Below are 7,688 nucleotides of genomic sequence, written 5' to 3'. Positions count from 1 at the left end.
CCAAGAGAAGGAGTCCTAAATCCTCCAAGCAGGAGGGGTGGGGTAGGAAAGAAAAGCTGAATGGGTTACATCAGGCAGGCATCGTTTGTGTTGCCCATGGGAAGTCAAAGAAATAAGCTTCAAGATCGTTCTGGAGAACTGGTAGATGGTGGACAGGACAGATGGAAAAGAATTCTTCTTGGCACAGAGCTCATATTCACTGGTGGGACACATTGCCACAAGATGTGGTGAAACTGGCTGGCTTACATATCAGTAGCCACGATCACTAAGTGCAGTTGCAGGTTCAGAGGCAGCCTAGCTCTGCTGCTCATTGTTTGAAGGGTAATATACTCATCCTCTGCTTGGGCATTGCCTGGAAATCTCTGGCTAATCACAAGGAAATAGACACAGAACAGTATGAGGCTAGTGGCACCTTTAAGACCAACAAACTTTTATTCAAGATATATGCTTTTGTGTGCAAGCTGATATAATGAAACAGAATTTCTTCAACCATACATATAGGTAGGGAGAGGGTGGTGGGGTGGGCGGGTAGTAATTGGCAAGAAAGTCTAGCTAGACCAGATAGGAAATAGAAAGCTCAACCAGATGTTCCTTTGGTCCCTTCTAGCAGGTCTCTTCCGGGATTCTTATGTTCAGGCTGCTTGACACCAGTTGGTCTTCTGTGGTCTTCACTACTTTCCAATCAAACTCAAATAGGCGGGTTGGAGATCCAGGAAAGAATGGGCTTCCTCCAAATGAGGCACTCAGCGATTCACCAGCAGCTGAGCTACTTGCTCACTCCACCACACCTCACCTTCTTGCCCACCCCAGTCCCATATGCCCACCACTGTTCTGTTCTGCTGCACTTAAGACCCAGGTGTTCATTACACTGGCCTACACATGCATACATTCAGGTCTCTCAGACTAGGATCTGGGAAGAATGGGTTTAAATCCTCACTCTGCTATGAAAGTTCAGTGGGTAAATGTGGGCCAGTCATTCTCTCTTTCAGCCTAACCTACCTCACAGGGTTGTTGTGGTGAGAGAAAGGGTGGAGATGGAGACCGATGGTGGTTTTCAAACTGCCTTTGTATTCCATTTTAGTAGCTGGTTGTTAACAGATTTTCTCTGTCATTTCACACAGGCCCATTTTTAGTAACCACCTGCTAGCAGGATTTATTTGCCTGTTGAGGCAAACCTACCTGCACTGGGTTAGCAAAATGTGGTTGAACTGTAACGGATGAAAACTGCTTTCTTCGGGTACCTGGCACTTCTGAATCGATGTGCTGTGCTGTCTAAAAGGTTGGTAGCTCTTCCTGCAAAGCTGTTGTTTTCCCTCTGCTGGTTTTTACTGTGTGTTCTTCCTCAGAGGTTTTTTTTTTTTAAGTTCTGAATTGAGCTTTATAGTGCTAGAGCACTAGAGTGATATACCATTGAGATCAAAGTGAGATTGGCTGTTGTTACTTAGAAACAAGAAGAAGCAAGATATGTCAGACCCATCCCTGATGACCTTAGCACCTGCAGCCCAATGAGCTATTTATTTATTTATTTGTTTGTTTGTTTGTTTGGATTTTTATACCGCCCATTGTTTGCAGCTCTGGGCCGTTTACATTGAACATTGTATAACTTTACATGGAAGAATTATACAGTCTGTAACATTGTACAACTTCCAATAAAACATTATAACAGTTCTATACATTGTGTAATTTTCAATAATCTTAATAAGAATAGTCTTAATAATCTATGGAAACATCTGTACACCACCCGTGGCGCCGCGGGCGCCATCTGTACACCGCCCGTGGCGCCGCGGGCGCCACGGACTAAATAAAACAGTAAGGGGTTCTGGGGCGGGATGTGTCCGGGATGAGGAAGGGTCCGGATTGGACCCTTCCTCATGACAGACAACCGGAGGGACCAAACGGCAGGCGCGAAGCGCCTGCCGATTGGTCCCTCCGATTCCCAGCCCCAGCAACTGCGAGCCGCGCTCAGCGCAGCTCGCAGTTGCTCCCGGCCTGACGTGGTGAGAGGCGCGAAGCGTCTCTCACCGCGTCAGGCCGGCCCCAAGGAAGCCCCCGCCGCAAACACAACACAAGACTCCAGCCGCCGAGAAGCTGCAGAAAAAAAAGAAACACCCCCGGAGGAGCCTTTCGCCGCTAGCGCGACGAGAGGCAGCAGAAAAAAAAAACCCTGTAGGAGCTCCAAGCCGCCGCGCCGACGAGAGGCAGCAGAAAAAAAAAACCCTGTAGGAGCTCCAAGCCGCCACGCCCACGAGAGCTAGCAGAAAAAAAAAACCCTGCAGGAGCCTTTCACAGCTCCAAGCTGCAGGAAAAAAAAAACCCTGTAGGAGCCTTTCGCAGATCCAAGCAGCAGAAAACAAAACCCTGAAGGAGCCTTTCCCAGCTCCAAGCAGCAGGAAAAAAAAACCCTGTAGGAGCTCCAAGCCGCCACGCCCACGAGAGCTAGCAGAAAAAAAAAACCCTGCAGGAGCCTTTCACAGCTCCAAGCTGCAGAAAAAAAAAAACCCTGTAGGAGCCTTTCGCAGATCCAAGCAGCAGAAAACAAAACCCTGAAGGAGCCTTTCCCAGCTCCAAGCAGCAGGAAAAAAAAACCCTGTAGGAGCTCCAAGCCGCCACGCCCACGAGAGCTAGCAGAAAAAAAAAACCCTGCAGGAGCCTTTCACAGCTCCAAGCAGCAGAAAAAAAAACCCTGTCGGAGCCTTTCGCAGATCCAGGCAGCAGAAAACAAAACCCTGAAGGAGCCTTTCCCAGCTCCAAGCAGCAGGAAAAAAAACCCCTGTAGGAGCTCCAAGCCGGCACGCCCACGAGAGCTAGCAGAAAAAAAAAACCCTGCAGCAGCCTTTCACAGCTCCAAGCAGCAGAAAAAAAAACCCTGTAGGAGCCTTTCGCAGATCCAAGCAGCAGAAAACAAAACCCTGTAGGAGCCTTTCGCAGATCCAAGCAGCAGGAAAAAAAACCCCTGTAGGAGCTCCAAGCCGGCACGCCCACGAGAGCTAGCAGAAAAAAAAAACCCTGCAGCAGCCTTTCACAGCTCCAAGCAGCAGAAAAAAAAACCCTGTAGGAGCCTTTCGCAGATCCAAGCAGCAGAAAACAAAACCCTGTAGGAGCCTTTCGCAGATCCAAGCAGCAGGAAAAAAAACCCCTGTAGGAGCTCCAAGCCGGCACGCCCACGAGAGCTAGCAGAAAAAAAAAACCCTGCAGCAGCCTTTCACAGCTCCAAGCAGCAGAAAAAAAAACCCTGTAGGAGCCTTTCGCAGATCCAAGCAGCAGAAAAAAAAACCCTGTAGGAGCCTTTCGCAGATCCAAGCAGCAGAAAACAAAACCCTGAAGGAGCCTTTCCCAGCTCCAAGCAGCAGGAAAAAAAAACCCTGTAGGAGCTCCAAGCCGCCACGCCCACGAGAGGTAGCAGAAAAAAAAAACCCTGCAGGAGCCTTTCACAGCTCCAAGCTGCAGAAAAAAAAAAACCCTGTAGGAGCCTTTCGCAGATCCAAGCAGCAGAAAACAAAACCCTGAAGGAGCCTTTCCCAGCTCCAAGCAGCAGGAAAAAAAAACCCTGTAGGAGCTCCAAGCCGCCACGCCCACGAGAGCTAGCAGAAAAAAAAAACCCTGCAGGAGCCTTTCACAGCTCCAAGCTGCAGGAAAAAAAAACCCTGTAGGAGCCTTTCGCAGATCCAAGCAGCAGAAAACAAAACCCTGAAGGAGCCTTTCCCAGCTCCAAGCAGCAGGAAAAAAAAACCCTGTAGGAGCTCCAAGCCGGCACGCCCACGAGAGCTAGCAGAAAAAAAAAACCCTGCAGGAGCCTTTCACAGCTCCAAGCAGCAGAAAAAAAAACCCTGTCGGAGCCTTTCGCAGATCCAGGCAGCAGAAAACAAAACCCTGGAGGAGCCTTTCCCAGCTCCAAGCAGCAGGAAAAAAAAACCCTGTAGGAGCTCCAAGCCGCCACGCCCACGAGAGCTAGCAGAAAAAAAAAACCCTGCAGCAGCCTTTCACAGCTCCAAGCAGCAGAAAAAAAAACCCTGTAGGAGCCTTTCGCAGATCCAAGCAGCAGAAAACAAAACCCTGTAGGAGCCTTTCGCAGATCCAAGCAGCAGGAAAAAAAACCCCTGTAGGAGCTCCAAGCCGGCACGCCCACGAGAGCTAGCAGAAAAAAAAAACCCTGCAGCAGCCTTTCACAGCTCCAAGCAGCAGAAAAAAAAACCCTGTAGGAGCCTTTCGCAGATCCAAGCAGCAGAAAAAAAAACCCTGTAGGAGCCTTTCGCAGATCCAAGCAGCAGAAAACAAAACCCTGAAGGAGCCTTTCCCAGCTCCAAGCAGCAGGAAAAAAAACCCCTGTAGGAGCTCCAAGCCGGCACGCCCACGAGAGGTAGCAGAAAAAAAAAACCCTGCAGGAGCCTTTCACAGCTCCAAGCAGCAGAACAAAAAACCCTGTAGGAGCCTTTCGCAGATCCAAGCAGCAAAAAACAAAACCCTGTAGGAGCCTTTCCCAGCTCCAAGCAGCAGAAAAAAAAAAACCCTGTAGGACCCTTTCACAGCTCCACGCAGCAGAAAAAAAAAGCACCTCCTGGTGTCCCCTGGGTCCTACCGCCCATTGCATTCCTGGTTGCAATGGGCTTTCTTGCTAGTTTAGAATAAAATAACAACAACTTTCCGGATGTGGGAATCTCCATGATGTTTTAGTGAGAATCCTGGCTGCAGCATTCTGCACCAGTTGTAGTTTACGGATCAAGGATGAGAGTAGGCCTGCGTAGAGAGTTGCAGAAGGCTTGTGACCATCGCATGGATCACTGTGGCTAGGTGTTAGTAGTTTGGCTTGGCAGAGGTGGTAAAATGCCAGCCGTGCTACCTTTGTGACCTGGGCCTCCATAGTAAGAGAAGCATCCAGGATCACGTCCAGGTTCCTGGCGGAGTACGTTGCTGAGAGCTGCACACCGTCCAAGATGGGCAGATGCGCTTCCTCCCATGGTCCCTTCCTACCCAACCATAGGACCTCCGTCTTTGTAGGGTTTAGCTTCAGGCAACTCTGCTCAATCCATTTTGTCTCTGCTTCCAGACATCAGGCTAAGGGTTCTGGTGGGTCATCCATCCATAACTTAGGATGTCCCCCCTCCAAAAGGAAGATGGTGCAGCGAAAAACCACGGCGGGGGTTAGTGGCACCATAGTACTACAGATATGACTCATTAAAGGAAGGAAATTCGCTGTGTGAAACTCCTGTCCCTGTATCACTTTACTTGAAATCAGGCCGGCAGTGAATAACATACAGTTTAGAAGGGTAATGTGAAACCCACGATGTCCGTAAAGCACTTTAGGTCCCCATTGGGACATGGAGTGGGACATAAATATTCAAATCAATCGATAAAAGCAGCAGTTCAAATGAGTTTGCTCCCAGATTCCGTGGAAAGCTCTACTTCTGCACATTTTGGTACTGGCTATGGAATCTATTTGGAAAATATTAACCCAAATATTAGCTACTGTCCTTCGACATGTAATCCTACTGAATTTCAGCATAGTTGGCTTGCTGAAATTCAATTCAGTAACTAATGTGTGGCTGCACATTATAGTTGACAGGCACTGATCTTTAGTAGCACTTGGTTAGTGCCTGTGAGGATCTTCGATTACTTAGAAAAGCAAATTCTTGGCGGGTAGTCAAAGATTTCTTTATTAAGTTAGAAAATACTCTCTTCAAGGCATTGTTGAAACTGGAACCGAGGACAAACGTCTCCACATATATCTCAACCCCCCTTTCCTCCCTTCCATGGCAATCCAGTGAAAATGGGGGAACATCAAACAGTCTTAAGACACTCTAATGAGAAATTCGGCTTCAGTGGAAAAGGGGAAAGAACAGAGCAAATGGGTTGTTTAGAGGTGAGGAAGAGGGGAGGGGGAAACAGAAATGCAGGAAGAAACATCCTTATCCATGGTTCTCTTATATATAACAGTGAAACTGGCCCTTGGATGGAGCCAGTGCGGCTGTCCGAGGTGGAATAGGGCCAATCAGGGTGCAGCCAGCTTCGTTTTAGGACAGGTTCGATTGGCCCACCCTGGACAGCTCCCACCCGTGCTACTCCTGGGGCCAGGAAGGCCTTTTGCCGCGTCTGCCATGCGGCAAAAGACCTTCCCAGGCCCAGGGAAAGCTCTCTGCCAGCTAGGCCGGTGGGGGAGGGGGGCCTCTCCGCTGCCCCTGGGCCCAGGAGGGGCTCTCACCGTGTTGCTAACATGGTGACAGCACTTCCTGGCCCCAGGGGTGCCCCGCAGGAAGAGCCCTCTCCCTGGCTCCTCTCGCCAGGGGGCTGTTCTCCCTGTCCCAGCTCTCCTTCTGACGCCAACGATGGGCCCTGGACGCCAGGATCAGGTAGGCTGCGGGGGGGGGGCTTCTCCTTCTCTTCCCCTTACCCCTTCTCCCCTTTCTAAAATGGGCTTTAAAGCTAGTCAGGGTCACAAAACAAAGCCAAGGAGACAGGCTGCCCCCATCTCCTACACAGGGGTGAATACTCTACATAACCTAGTTACAGAAAGATCCTAAAGGATGGCAGAGGCGACAGGATTCTGACAGTGCCATGACAGTGTGGTAGCATTTTAGAAAGTGACAATAGATCGCATTTCAGATATGACATCTGCTAAAAAGAGAAGAGAAGGACTGCGGCTCAGTGCTGGGGCGTCTGCTTTGCTTGCAGAAGATCCTAGGTTCAACCCCCCCAGCATCTCCAGTTCAAGGATTAAGTAGCAGGTAATGTGAGTGACCTCCTCCTGAGACCATAGAGCAGGCTTTCTCAACTAAGGTTTCAGAAGGGTTTCGCCGATTGGGTGGGAGTTAATTAATTTAAAAAAATGGGGGGTGACACCACCATATATGGTCATGTCAACCCCCCTCCCAAAATGGCCAGAGATGGGCCTGAAGAGCTAGGGAGGGGCCCTGGCCATATAAAACCTTTGCTGGCAGAGGCTCTCATTTTAACTTGATTCTCTGTGTGTGAATGTAGCAGCATAGGCGTGCCGCAGCCATGTATCTGCAGGATCCCACTGCAGGCGCCCTTTGGTGAAGAAGAGCAAACTGGTAGCCAGGCCAGAGTGGAGATATGGCTCTGCGGACAAATCATCTGAAAATATTTCTGTGTTGTCACTTCTGGTGTTGGGGGTGGCTTGGGGATGGCACTTCTGGTGACACATGACTTCCAGGGACATGGCAGGAAGGTGTGGTCTGCTGACATCATTTCCAGGGGTTCTCAAAGCCTGAAGAATATTTCACAGAGTTCTCAACGGTAAAAGGTTGAAAAAGAAAAAGTCTCCTTCAGATAGTGGCTGCCAGTCTGAGTAGACAAGTAACCTTGATGGGCCTATGTCTGATTCAGTATAAGGCAGCTTCACATGAGAACAAAGAAGAGATGAGTCTAAGTGTTATGGACTAAAATTCTACAACCCAAAATGTAAAGGCTTTTTTTTAAGTTGGAAAATTATAACGTTTTCCACACTCTCATCTCAGATTTTAGCCAGTTCCCTTAGGGAGAAGCAAGGGTGTATTATTACAAACACTGCCATGCACTTCAAATGTCACCGAAGGGCCTGGCCAGAAGAAATCAGGAAGATGCTAAGTCAACTTTGAACCAACCACCCCCTCCAAAAAAAAATGATGTGTAGTATTTTTTTCCTTTTAAAATAAAAACAAAATCAAAATTTTATAAATTGTGTGTATGTGTGA

The sequence above is a fragment of the Paroedura picta genome, chromosome 1 (genome assembly GCF_049243985.1).
Source record: "Paroedura picta isolate Pp20150507F chromosome 1, Ppicta_v3.0, whole genome shotgun sequence".
Lineage (NCBI taxonomy): Eukaryota > Metazoa > Chordata > Lepidosauria > Squamata > Gekkonidae > Paroedura > Paroedura picta.
The sequence above is the reverse complement of the archived record's forward strand: the minus strand, read 5'-3'. Positions refer to the sequence as shown.